The sequence below is a fragment of the Myxine glutinosa genome, chromosome 4, assembly GCF_964187855.1.
Source record: "Myxine glutinosa chromosome 4, kmMyxGlut1.1, whole genome shotgun sequence".
Classification (NCBI taxonomy): domain Eukaryota; kingdom Metazoa; phylum Chordata; class Myxini; order Myxiniformes; family Myxinidae; genus Myxine; species Myxine glutinosa.
The window spans coordinates 160,137,384-160,152,383 of record NC_136264.1 but is presented as its reverse complement, the minus strand read 5'-3'; the positions used below and the strand labels follow the sequence as shown (position 1 = coordinate 160,152,383).

At 46.0% G+C, this 15,000-nt stretch overlaps 1 protein-coding gene and 1 long non-coding RNA gene across 3 annotated transcripts in view; one reads left to right on the top strand and one right to left on the bottom strand.

The window, feature by feature from the left end:
* LOC137425448 (bifunctional heparan sulfate N-deacetylase/N-sulfotransferase 1) overlaps positions 1-15,000 on the top strand; it is a 276,161-nt gene that overhangs the window by 46,882 nt on the left and 214,279 nt on the right. The window lies entirely within an intron of this gene.
* The window catches only part of LOC137425450 (uncharacterized), a 33,930-nt gene that overhangs the window by 7,054 nt on the left and 11,876 nt on the right, over positions 1-15,000 (bottom strand). The window contains exon 2 of the long non-coding RNA XR_010984124.2: positions 2,919-3,007. This is a non-coding gene — a long non-coding RNA (uncharacterized LOC137425450). The remainder of the gene's footprint in view (positions 1-2,918; positions 3,008-15,000) is intronic.

The window sequence follows — 15,000 nt, the reverse complement described above, 5'->3', positions numbered from 1 at the left end:
CAGCAACGCCACAACAATGGCACCACATTTCTCAGCAGGGCATTTCCTAATTGGGAATTTCCTCCTCACCATGGATGCCAACCGATGGGGATTGTCGGTGCTCTTATCCTTTCAAATACCGAACGTTAAACAAGGAAGCTGCACACGTAATATTTTAAATCTTTGATATGACTCGGCTGAGCTTTGAGCCACTGACCTCCCAGACTTGGAGCGGACACTATAACAATTACTCCACCGGGTTTGGTCATTCCCTGCCTACCCGAGGTGGTTGTATAATTAACGCTGTCTGCGGCAGATTGGAGTGCTTGAGTGTGGCTAAGGCACAGGCATGATGGGCATAATAACATCTTGTTCCCTCAATTTTTTTTTCCTGTCATGTCTCGGTGATTGAATGCCCGATTTGGTCTATCAATGAAATGAACGCAAACGAAGGAACTCGTTTCCATTGTAACCTCATTGCAGTTTCATCCAAATTTTACCTTTTAAAGAATTGTGACTTAATATCGTGCACTGCTGTGTCATTTCGGGGCAGAGGAATCTGTAACAACTCTTTGTGCTCGAGTACCTTGGTAAGATTCTTAATGATTCCTTGGTTGATGATTGCTTCAGTGGTAGCCAGCAACAGAGTATCGACCTGTCCAAGGTTAACGCTCAGTTAACGCTCAGTGTTAACCTTGGACAGGTATCGACCTGTCCAAGGTTAACGCTCAGCCATGAAGTGTTCATGATTGATGGCTTTTCCTTTTTGGTGCACAATGCTTTGTTTCTGGGCTAAAGAATGGGAGCATTGCAAGATCAACCTGAACGGCACTCAGGAGAGAGCGTACCTCTGCCAAGTGAACAGGTTACGTTTTGTATCCCAGAGTAGACCGGAAAATCACAATACACAATCACATTTAATCAAAATAATCCAAAAAAATCTTACTAGCCGATTCCGGATCCGGATCTTTACCAAAATTGAATTGATTCTTCCTCGTCACACACAGCCTGTCCACCCCGGTTCGTCCAAATCCATCCATAATTTTTTGAGATATCTTGCTATATGTTGGTTTTGGCCCTATCTCTCAATGGAGAAGAATCACTTAAAAAATTAAATAATCCTCATATCCGAATCCATATTCAGATCTTCACCAAAATTGAATCGATTAGTCCTTGTCACAAACACATCCTCTCCACCAAGTTTCGTCCAAATCTGCCCACAACTTTTTGAGATATCCTGCTATGTATCGTTTTTGGTCCTATCTCCCGATGATGAAGAATCGCTTTAAAAATTAAATAATTCTACGAGCCGAATCCATATTCAGATCTTCACCAAAATTGAATCGATTAGTCCTTTTCACAAACACATCCTCTCCACCAAGTTTCGTCCAAATCTGCCCACAACTTTTTGAGATATCCTGCTATGTATCGTTTTTGGTCCTATCTCCCGATGATGAAGAATCGCTTTAAAAATTAAATAATTCTACGAGCCGAATCCATATTCAGATCTTCACCAAAATTGAATCGATTAGTCCTTTTCACAAACACATCCTCTCCACCAAGTTTCGTCCAAATCTGCCCACAACGTTTTGAGATATCCTGCTATGTATCGTTTTTGGTCCTATCTCCCAATGATGAAGAATCAATTAAACAATTAAATAATTCTACTAGCCGAATCCATATCAGATCTTCACCAAAATTGAATCGATTAGTCCTTGTCACAAACACATCCTCTCCACCAAGTTTCGTCCAAATCTGCCCACAACGTTTTGAGATATCCTGCTATGTATCGTTTTTGGTCCTATCTCCCAATGATGAAGAATCAATTAAACAATTAAATAATTCTACTAGCCGAATCCATATCAGATCTTCACCAAAATTGAATCGATTAGTCCTTGTCACAAACACATCCTCTCCACCAAGTTTCGTCCAAATCTGCCCACAACGTTTTGAGATATCCTGCTATGTATCGTTTTTGGTCCTATCTCCCAATGATGAAGAATCAATTAAACAATTAAATAATTCTACTAGCCGAATCCATATCAGATCTTCACCAAAATTGAATCGATTAGTCCTTGTCACAAACACATCCTCTCCACCAAGTTTCGTCCAAATCTGCCCACAACGTTTTGAGATATCCTGCTATGTATCGTTTTTGGTCCTATCTCCCAATGATGAAGAATCACTTTAAAAATTCTACTAGCCGAATCCGGATCTTCACCAAAATTGAATCGATTAGTCCTTGTCACAAACACATCCTCTCCACCAAGTTTCGTCCAAATCTGCCCACAACGTTTTGAGATATCCTGCTATGTATCGTTTTTGGTCTTATCCCCCAATGATGAAGAATCACTTTAAAAATTCTACTAGCCGAATCCGGATCTTCACCAAAATTGAATCGATTAGTCCTTGTCACAAACACATCCTCTCCACCAAGTTTCGTCCAAATCTGCCCACAACGTTTTGAGATATCCTGCTATGTATCGTTTTTGGTCCTATCTCCCAATGATGAAGAATCACTTAAAAAATTCTAGGAGCCGAATCCGAATCTTCACCAAAATTTAATCATTTCGTCCTTGTCACATATGCTACCTCTCTGCCAAATTTCGTCCGAATCCGTCCACAACCTTTTGAGATACTTTGTTCACAAACAAACAGCAAGACAGACAGACACGGGTGAAAACATGACCTCCATCCACCTTTGGTGGCGGAGGTAAATATGTAACATCCTTAAAAAAAAAAAAAAGAAGGTGTTTCTACAAATCCAAAAACTTCTGTAAATAAATGTTGAAATTGACGTTGTAAGGCACCACCAATAGCATTTCAGTATACCAAGTGTAATGTCAAACTAACTGGGAAAGCCCTGCACAAGGAGCCCGACAAAAAATGATTTGTGCATACATATATATATATATATATATACCTGCATATTGACCTACCTGCAAAAATTATGGTGATTGAGACTGAGAAATAGTTTGATGCAGCTGCTGCTCAGTCGGGATTGCTGCTCATTTAGCGGAATGAACAGCTGTAATCAAAGAGAGGAAATACAAAATTATCTGGCAACAGCATCAAAGGGCATCTGACAGCCCTCTTTCTTTCCACTTCCTCCTCTTTCCACCTCTTATCACTTGGCCCTCTTTGACAAACACCTCTCCCCCATCTGTCTCCTTATCCACTCTTCTCTCTCTCTTGATCTCAGCACCTCTTGTTGCACCATCTGCACTGCCACCGCCAGCACCTGATCGTGCCGCCACTTGTATCGTCCTGCTGCCAATGCTACTGAGCATGCACTCAGTGAATGCTGCACCATTCCCAAACCTTCACACAAAGAACATCTCTTCTCCTGCAACAAACCCCACAATCTCAAGTTTACTGGTGATGGAAGGACATCATACGTTGCCCGCAACAGGAAACTCAACAATATTTGCTCCATCCTCCAAATCTCTTGCCACTTCAATGTCCTCACCTGCACACCTTCCCACCATGTCCAAGCACCTTCCTGTGCCTGTCCGACTGCTTTCACATATCCCCACTCCTCCTCCTTTCTTCTCACCTCCCTCTCAACCATCTTCCGCCTCTCTTTCACACATGCCTTTCCCCATCGCTCATGCTTCATCCACCCCAAGCCATGCTTCCCGTGCTGTACCATCCCCACGACCTCCTCCTGATGCAACCGCTCCTCCATCTTATCCACCTCTGCTCTTGCATTCCACTTCCGACTTCCCTTCTTCTCTGGGAGAGCATTCTTTACCACTGAATCACTTGAATCCCGCAACATCATGAACTCCCGCATCCTCACCACCTTAAACTCCTCGGTTAATGATGTCAAGGGAAACCGGAGTTTTTCACCCTGACCATAAAAGGCAATGTTTGTCAAACAGCGTGGCATTCCCAACCACCTCCTCACAAACCCGCTCACCACAACCTCCATCCTCTCTACATGCCCAATCACAATATCATACACAATCAATGGCCACAATAGTCGTGGCATCAATCAAACTTCAGACACCATACCTTCAACTTACCTGGCAGACCACATCCATCAATCCTCTTCTCAAACCTCTCAAAAGCTTGTTCCTCACCTGCTCCACCCTTCCCACATCATTCAACTGCACTGTATACCATCTTCCCAAACTCTTCACAGGGACCTCCCCTCCCTGCTCAAAGCTGTGCATGTTATCCACCACTCCTCATCTTTCTTGCTTTGAAGCCCATTCTTGCCCACCGCTTCAACCTTTCCGGTCCTCCCAGTACCTCTACTGCTGTATCAGCCGACTGTTGGACAACTGTGAGGTCAGCCATGAATGCAAACATCGCTGGCAAACTCTGACCAGGGGCTAGCTCTACTTCTTTCCCATGTCCACTCACCGCACGTATCAACAACTCAATAACCAGCACAAACAAAGTGTAACAGCCTTTTATTTTTTCCTCTTTCTATTGGGCTTGTGTGGTCTGAGTGCTTTTAAATCCTGAGTATACGATTGCCAATGAGGTATTGCAATGGGCATTCAGTTACCTCTTTGTTTACTGGCACCATATACCAAAGATGGGAGCTGTGTGCAGCAACAAAGCAGTCTAGAAATAACAAGAAAATTTGTCAATGTAAATATTGTTGCGGATCTCAGCGTCGGCCCTCCCCTTACCAAGGGGGGATTAATCCCCTTGTCTTTTACTATCCGACGGGATCCGGAGCTATGACGTTCCTTCCGGACGACGTTAGGTAGGGTCGTAAGCCGAATTATTATTACCTAATTACTAACGCCGGCCATGAAGCAAGGAAATAACTCCCGCCCGAATCACGGTTATAGTGGACACGCCGAGCGATAGCGAGCCGCGATTCGGGCCGTCAACAGGAACTAACCCGATTTTAGCGGTTTCTAAGCGTGCCACGTTTACCCAATGGAGAAATCACTAAAACGGTCGAATCAAGAGGAAAAGGAATAACAAGCAATTTATTTACACTTTGTACAATGAAGAAGCAGAAGCAATGTACAGTGAAGAAGAAGAAGCAATGTACAGTGAAGAAGAAGCAGATACACAGGGCAGCCTTATACAGTCTTAACTTATCCCTGGACACGGGCCCGTTCGCACTCAGACTCAGACTCACACGGGGGTTGTAGATGGTCGGGTTGATGGTCCGAAGATGGCGTCCACAGCTCGCTCCGGTCCCCGACTCGTACCACAAAGAAGATGGTAGACGGCAGGCAAGCTCTCCGCGTGACGTTGGCGCGGATCGGACAATTATATGGGGCGATCGGTAAGGTGGGCTCGCGGTTACTTTGCGGCTCACGGCCGCATATGTAATAGAAATACCGGCGCTTTATATGCGCTCCCAGCAAGCCCAAAGCCAAATCCTCAATGAGTCCTTGCAATCACTCAGGATAACAGCGCCTCTCCCAACCAGTCCTCAAACAGGGCGATCTCCAATCAGGCCTCTTTTATGCGCCAATCGTGCGAGTCCTCCTCGCAATGCAATGCGATGACTTGTTTGCAATGACTTGTTTGGAAACAAGTCCTTATCATGCGAGTCCTTCCCCAATAGTCCTCGGTTCTCTAGCAAGTCCTGTTGCAAAGCCCCTCGCTCATCAGTCCTCTGGTAAGTCCTGTTGCAAAGCCCCTCGCTCATCAGTCCTCTGGTAAGTCCTGTTGCAAAGCCCCTCGCTCATCAGTCCTCTGTAAGGGCTTTACGGGACCTACTCTTATTTGCTTTACACAACGCAGGTATCACTATTGGAAATGTCCTTATCTCACATATACTATGAAATAACTAACGTTCTAAGGTGGCCTACGTGTTGCATGTGGACTAACTATGGGGTCAAACCTTTAACCTTTATTAATCAATATGTACATATCTCAGAACCGCAACACTGCACCCCTCCTTCGCCAGGCTCGTCCCCGAGCCGGACCCACACACCAGTGAGCCCGACCGGTTCTGATGCAAGGGTCAGGACTACTTTTTAATTAGTGTGACACTTAGGTGTAGTTTCCCTCTACATTTAACCTAACACCCTGAGTGCGACAGTTTTAAACACTAGATATGTCCCACCTACTGCGTTGTGTACTAACTATCAGACTCACGCCCACAATTAACCGAATTACGGAAAGAATCCTCAAACTACACATAAAGCCGGTGGGGAGCATGTTATTTACAAGACACTAATTATTTACAATACTAGAACCCAGGACCTGTTCTTTTTGTGGGAGAGAAAAGGAATTTTGAGAAGAGGAAACACAGAATGCACTGCACTGCACCAATACACCATACACCCATATGCACGAAACAAAAAAATGCACAAAAAGCATCAAAATGCACAATCATCAAAATGCACAAAAACCATTTCATAAACCAATGATGTCTTGTGCTTGCTTGGCTGCTGGGCTGTTGTATCTTGGCTGCATCTTCTTCTTCGGTGTGCAGTAACAACTTGGAGATCTTCTTTTCCAGGCACACCGGAATAATAAAAAGTGCACAAACCGTGTCCGCTTTTTATTTTGGCCAGCAGGGCCAACTTAGGTGGTCCGACTGCATGGCATCGAGGCCACTTAAAAACACAGTGGTCCGCAGGGCAAGATAACGTTTGCCGCGATTGTCTGCCCCAGCAAGGGTGCCAGGCCACAGAATGTGTGGTCCATATGGTGTACCGGTGCAGGCAACAGGTGGTAGGGCGCAGCGCGAAGGTGCAGCCGCACAGCTCGGGGTACCTGCACACTCCCCTCAACAAAAGATAATGGGTCCATGGGTGGGGAGGAAAGACAAAGCAGAGGATAGCGGGGGCAAGGGCGCAAGGGTACACGTCATCACAAGGTAATGCAACATGAGGGGCGCGGGCGAGCGAGCGGAGAAAGCTCGTCCCTAGCCGTACGGAACCCCCCATGTCAACCTACTCTACCCTTGCCCTTCCCCGTATTTACAATTTACAGATTCGTCTCTACCGTCCTGTCTTTTCTATCCCCCCTCTATACCAAATTCGTTCCCAATCCCTCCCAAGAAGGAAGGGATGGAATACCACACAATGTCTCACCCACGTCGAGATGCGTCTTTCATTCCAAATGGCTCACAAAACCCGGTGTGGAGTCCTGTCACCTCGGTGAGTGGATGTGTATGGTGCGAAGAGATTTCATCCTAACTATCCTTCTAATTGACATTAACTCTTTAAACTACCCGGGGTCTTGCCCTGCCAATCCAATTGGCCATCTTTACACTATGTGGTTCTAAAAACCAATTCCCATCGACCATCCTGTGGTGCCTACCAAATTAGGGGTCTCACTCCCCCATTTTTTCTCACTGTGCCCTCGCACAATTTCGGGGCTGAGTCGTGTGGCTCTCCCAGCAGGTCCTACTTACCTGCGCACCTCCGCCACTGAAGTCGCCACCCGAGCTTGCCAAGCTCCTCACAACTACCCTAACCTGGGGAAGGCCCTCCTGGCTCTCTCACCCCACTAATGCCCTCTCTGGCATTGGGCTATCCGGGTCCTTCTCTCAGATCCTCGGGCCCCGCTGAACTCTACACTGAACTCTGACTCTACCTGGCTCCCAGAGCCTACCTGCGGCCTCACCTGGCCGACAGACTATCAGTGGGGGAGTGCCCCAATAACTATACTTACCAATTAAGCCCACACGCCCAGCCATTCCACTCACTCATGCACCCCTCAAAGCAATAACTTGCTACTCCCTGCACCACAGATGTCAATATCCAAACAATTTACCTACTCCCTCTACCTAACTTTTAAACTACCCTCCCCGGGTATTCGTGAAGGGGTCCATCTTCCCCCATCCACTCCTTCACACCATGCACTCCACACCACTCATTCCACACTACCCACCACACCATTTATTCCACACCATTTATCCACTTGCACCCCATTCAAGCCCATTCACGTAACACAATTTCACACTTCCTCAATACTCCATTCATACACTTTCTCCGGTCATCCCAGACCAATGCCTCATTTCACCAAGTTCCTTCCCATTCTCACACACACAGCATCATCTAACTAACTACTTCCCTCTAATACTCGTGCTTTCCCGTCTTCCCTTACACTAAGCACTTCCCTCGTCATTAACATCCACCTAATCTCTCTACGTCCTCGCTACATGTACAAAAGTCACTACTTAAATCTTGTCCCTATTGTCATTTTTCTAAATCCCTAACAATATCCTAGCCCGCCCTCCGCTAGTTTTCACTGCCAACCCCATAATCTAAAGCTCATGTGCCCCACAAGAATGGTAAAGCTACCATTCGCCATCACTACTGCTATTTGTCCACGATACTTGAGCCTCCCGGTATGGCAATACATTTTCGTCACCGCTCGGCTTCGAAAAACCGAGCAATGCATGCGGGTGGTTGGTCTCCTGTTGGTTGGGTCCGTCCGGCATTTTCGATTCATGGGAGGAGGCATACTCGGGCCGAGGTTCCAGGCGCCATCCCTACGGGGAGCCTTTCGGTCTCCGGCACGATGACCCAACCTTCCCCGGTCGGAGCACCGCGCCCACCAGGGGGCGAAGGTCCGACCTCTCCTTCCTCCCCTGGAACCGTGCCGTTCGCCTTTACGACGCGGCACCGACCATACAGGGCGGGGCCCGGCCCGAATCGTGCACGCTGCCGCGGCAACGATCCCCGCCGGCCCCCGCAGCACACAGCGCACCACGCCCCGAGAGCTCGCATCGGCTGTACGTCGCCCTAAACGCTGCCCCGGTCTGCGTCAATGCTTGAGTCGCATAATCACATCCACATGCGATCCGCTCCATACTCGCACACCGAGGCGCTCCAGCGCCTTTCATACACCCCATGCATTCTGTTACCACACGTGCTCATGCACACTCTTCCATTCTACACTCAGGTGCACACCACTCAGGTGCACTCACGCCCTTCGCAAACTCCCTTACACACCTGGCCATCGCACACCTTCACGTACACTCACTGGTTACATCCTCTGTAACACCCACGGGTGTGCACTCTCTTGTTGCACACCCAATCACGCGCTCCGGTGTGCACTCCCGCACACACTCCTCGGCCATTGCACACTCTGTATCACACTCCGTTCCACACTCCGTTTCACACTCTTCTTCAACGCACTCTTCCCACATACACTCCGCCTTACACTCGCGCTCCGGCGCCGTTCGCACACGCGTGCCATTCGCCTTCACACAGCGCACCACGGACCTTCCACGAGCGCCCGGGTGACGTCTGGATCCCAAGCGTGCCAAACATTTTCGCGCCAAACATTTTCGCGCCATACACAACCCTACTCACCTTTGGGATTCTCCTCTCCAACCGCACCTGCAAACTTTCATTGGGGTTAGGTAGCACGACATCACAATGTGAACATGGACTTTGTACAAATTCCATTTCTTTCTTCGATTCAATCTCTAATTCTGCCGTCTCTTCAGCCCCAATTTCAATTATAATTTCTTTTTCTTTATTAAGCTCGACAACCGCTTGCGCACATAAAACAAAACTTTCCAATTCGGTGGCCATTGGCTTTTCCACACCCCGTGTCGCGATTACTACTCCAGTCATTCTGACTGTGCTTTGCTCAGGCTCGCTTTCCCCGCGTTTCTCACATCGCGTACCAATGCGATTTTCTCGCTCAACTTGCACCCAATGTCCTTCCCAAATTTTTTTATTCCCTCGATGTACTTGTTACTTTGGGCGTCCATTTTGTTTCCCAAATTATTTAACCCGTCTTTCTTTTCTTTCATTTGGCCACCCATGGCATCCATTTTTTTTTCTTGGATGTCCATTTTTCCATTTATTTTATTTATGTCATTCTTCAGCTCGCCCTTATGATCCCTTGCTTCGTCCCTCATTTCTTTCATCTCCCGGGTTGATTTATCCCCTATTTCTTTCAATTGCGTCATGAGTGCAAACAGGTCCGAAACCGTTGGCACCGCGGGCTCGGCCCTCGTCGCTATGTGCGAGGCGCCGCCATCTTCTTCCCCTGCTACCTCTACTGCTTCCTCCTCTATTTCTCCCAATTCTTTCCGGGGGTCCTGGGTCATCGATTCTAATTCCTCATCTTCTACCCCCACCAACATCCGACTGTCTTGGCTATCCATGGCACGATTTTAATTTGGATTGTAATGATTAAATTTCGGCCGCTCGTAATTTTGAGTGCGTTAGGCGCACTTCGGGTCAAATCCCACTCCCCTGACACCAATTGTTGCGGCCAATATGCACAATTGGTGTCCAAAATTTGGTCTAAAAAATGTAGTCCCAGGTTCCAAATCCCCACTCCTGACTACCAATTGTTGCGGATCTCCTCGTCGGCCTTTCCCCTTACCAAGGGGGGATTAGTCCCCTTGTCTTTTACTAGCCGACGGGACCCGGGACCGATGACGTCCTTCCCGGACAGCGTTAGGTTGGGTTTTAGGACTGGGGATTCGTTATTACCTTAGTACTAACGCCGCCCAGAAACGAGGAAATAAGCCACGCCCGAATCACGGGTGTTAGTGGAAACGCCGAGCTGTAGCGACCCATGACCCGAGCCGTTAGCAATGACGAACCCGATCCAAGCGGTTCGTAATCGTGCCACGCTTACCCAATGATGGAAATGACTGAAACAGTCGGATTTGGAAGAAAGGAATAACAGAATTTATTTACACTTGGTACAAGAAGAAGACGAAGAATACACAGTGCAGCCTTATACAGTCTTAACTTATCCCTGGACAAACGGGCCCGCCACACTCAGACACACTCACATGGGGTTGCAGACGAACAGGTCGATGGTCCAGGGCTGGCGTCCAGGCAACTCGCTTTCCGGGCTCCAACTCGCACCGCGAAGCAGATGAAACAGACGGCAGGAGCTCTCCGCGTGTCGTTTGGCACGCACGGGATGATTACAGGGCAACGGTAGGCTGGCTTTGGCGGTTACACTCGCGGCTCAGCCGCGTACGTAATAAGCGAACAGTTCCGATAACCGCGAACAATGCGCTCCTCCCTTCTCAACTGCCAACTTGCATGCGAGTCCTTCCAATGCCTCTTGATACCAGCGCTTGGCTCCCGTCCTCATCAAGTCCTTCGTAAGCAAGTTCTCTCCAATAAGTCCTTCATCAGTCAATCCAGTCCTTTCGTACGAGTCCTCCCCAAGGGCTTTGTGTGCTGGCTTATATCGCCTTGCTCAGCGAACCTTCCAGCACTTGCTAGATGCGCCCTTGCCATGCCCACCGAGCTCTGGTTGGCTGTTGCCCTTACCGTCACCGCCTTCTGACGCGCTGCTTGACGCGGCCACACCTCGTCCTCGCGCTCCTCCCTCTTTCCAGGCCGACTTCGTGGCATTTGACTAGTTTCGAGACAAACCAAGGGCAGCGAACGCTGCTGGCGTCCAAAGCGTAACAAACTGCCGCGGGTAGCCCAAAGCGTAACAAATTGAGGGATGCCAAATTGGGCGCGGGATCGATTATGCCCATGATGGAGATTGGAGGGTGGCCGCAAAATGAAAAGGACCTAATCTTATTATTTCTTTACACAACGTAGATGTCACGAGGGGAATGGCCTACTCTTACACATACTATGACATAACTAATTCTAATGGGCCTACGTGTTGCTTGTGGACTAACTATGGGGGGCAAACCTTTAACCTTTAATGACGTCATATGTACAATTCTCAAAACCTCAACAATATATGTATATATATATCTTCAGTTCTCCAGCTTTCAATTTTTTTTTTTTTTTTCCAAATTCTTTCAAATTCATACCACTGATGGTATGAAATCGCATAGTAACTGGTATATAACTGAAAGGTTTTCAGAGTCATAAGTGTATGCAGGACTCACTGCGTTGCCCTGATGAGCCCCAAAAGGGCGAAACCAGGTCGGTAGCTGTGAGTTTTACATGCACTTATGACAGTATCTGAACTAAGATCAAAATTCTGCTCTGTCAGAGGGTTCTCTTGAGAGCTTGACAGGCAGAGCGTATGTACATGGCAGTGACGTCATTACGTGCGCTCATTGAAAGCTGGAGAACTGAAGATATATATATATACTAGCGGGGTCACCCGTGGGAATCCCACGGGCATGGATGTGTGTGACATTTCGACATATTGAGTTATATGCTGCACATTCATTTTTACAAAATGGTTACTGGCAAGTCATCAGATCCAGAAATGGTGTGAATTTAGTTATTTCACATAATATGTGACCCCTCACTCCTCTCCACCTGACACTCTCCTGTCTCCACCTGACACTCTCCTGTCTCCACCTGACACTCTCCTCTCTCCACCTAGCACTCCTCTCCTCTCCAAACCCTCACATCCCTCTCCTTTCCAATCCCTCACCTCTCCAATCCCTCACACTCCTCTCCTCTCCAATCCTTCACACGCCTCTCCAATCGCGCCTCACACTCCTCTCCAATCACGCCTCACACTCCTCTCCAATCGTGCCTCACACTCCTCTCCAATCGCGCCTCACACTCCTCTCCAATCGCGCCTCACTCGCCTCTCCAATCGGCTTTCCCCGTCTCGTTTCTCTCCTTTTTCTCCCGTCTCGTTCTTTTTCTTGCTCCAAATCGGCCCGTCGGAATCGGAAATCGGCCCGTCTCGCCCGTCGGCCCGTCGGAATCGGAAATCGGCCCGTCTTGCTTTTGTGCTTGTGCGTAAATAAATTGTGTTCATGACACCATTTCTGGTGTTGGGCTAGCGGCTAGGGTGCCGGCTTAGGATCCTGGGTTCGAATCTCGGTCGATCGCCGAATTAATGCCAGGGGGGTTGACTCAGCCTGTCATCCTTCCGAGGTCGGCTAATTGAGTACCAGTTCACTGGTAATTCCCTGTTTGTCGTTGAAGGCGGCAAAAAGGGTTGGCGTCAGGAAGGGCATCCGGCCGTAAAACATTGCTTCAAAAAGGGGACAAAAAAACAACAACTACCACGGTCCCCGAAAAGGCCAACCCCCGCTTTGCGGGGAAAAATGGCCTCTAAACGGTGGTTTTTACACCATTTCTGGATCTGATGACTTGCCAGTAACCATTTTGTAAAAATGAATGTGCAGCATCTAACTCAATATGTCGAAATGTCACACACATCCATGCCCGTGGGATTCCCACGGGTGACCCCGCAAGTTTGCATTGACGTTCGTCGATGGACTCGTTCGCCCGTCTCATTCGTTTTCTTGCTGCATCCTGTTCAAGTCTGCGTTCTTCATCGATCGTCTCATTCATTTTGGAAATAGAAGTTTCCACGCAGCGCATGAATTGTCACGATCCTCAAGAGGAATTTGTCTCGTAATCATCAAATGATAAATGGCAAGTAAATTATATTGTGGAAAATTAAAGATTTCAAATAAACCTATTTAAAGTGTATTCGCACATAACTAATTTTAAAAAACGAAGAAATATCTCTCGGTAATTTCCTGAAACATATTTTACTTCCGGCTAATAATGTTGAATTAAATAAAAACGAAGAAATATATGTCGGCATCATTGTTGACGTTTTTGTGACGACTGTCATCAAACGAAAAAGTAATATATCTTAACGGAAAAGCAAAAGCGAATTTTTAATATATATCGACACGTTGCCGTCGGTGTCATGTTGGGCGGTGTATGATACACCATGACGCGATTTTAAAAAATATATCTCTGCATTTTCCCGCGTGTGTGGAATGTTCTCAATTATTGCTGACACCGAGTCCAAAACCATCGATAAAAATGAAATCATATGGTGAGTTAGATTGGAGATAAAGGCGTGAGAGAGACTCAATGGCCTTGAAGTTGAAGTTACAGGCGTTTGAGAATTCATTTCGTTCTATAAACGGCAACTTTCATTGGATTTCCTTCCCGTTTTTTTTCAACCGAGTCGAAAACTATGTTAGCGACTGTGAAAAATGAAATGATATATCGAATTTTTAATATGTATCGACACGTTGCCGTCGGTGTCATGTTAGGCGGTGTATGATACACCATGACGCGATTTTAAAAAATATATCTCTGCATTTTCCCGCGTGTGTGAAATGTTTGTGGAAAATTAAAGATTTCAAATAAACCTATTTAAAGTGTATGCGCACATAACTAATAAAAAAAACGAAGAAATATCTCTCGGTAATTTCCTGAAACATATTTTACTTCCGGCTAATATGTTGAATGAAATAAAAACGAAGAAATATATGTCGGCATCATTGTTGACGTTTTTGTGACGACTATCATCAAACGAAATAGTAATATATCATAACGGAAAAGCAAAAGCGAATTTTTAATATATATCGACACATTGCCGGCGGTGTCATGTTGGGCGGTGTATGATACACCATGACGCGATTTTAAAAAATATATCTCTGCATTTTCCCGCGTGTGTGGATTGTTCTCAATTATTGCTGACACCGAGTCTAAAAGTAAAACCATCGATAAAAATGAAATCATATGGTGAGTTAGATTGGAGATAAAGGCGTGAAAGAGACTCAATGGCCTTGAAGTTACAGGCCTTTGAGAATTCATTTCGTTCTATAAACGGCAACTTTCATCGGATTTTCTTCCCGTTTTTTTTCAACCGAGTCTAAAACTATGTTAGCGACTGTGAAAAATGAAATGATTTATCGAATTTGATTTGAAATAAAACTGGGGGAGAGCAAGACACCACGGGCCTACAAAACAGGACTCAAAGCTATGCGAGTTAATAAAATGGTGGATATTTGTTTATAGCCACTCCCAGAATGGGTGGAGCTATGGGTGGAGCTACTCTGCAAACCGAGTAAGCCACACCCCGGACAGACACCCAACAGATAGACAGACAGACAGACAGAATCATCTACGGCTATTATAATATAGATATATATGTATGTATTTATTTATATATATATATATGTATTTATTTATATATATATATATGTATTTATTTATATATATATATATGTATTTATTTATATATATATATACACGTATGTGTATGTATTTATTTATATATATATGTGTATGTATTTATATATATATGTGTATATATATATATATATATATATATATATATATATATATATATATATATATATATATACATATATATGTATATATATATATATGTATGTATATATATATG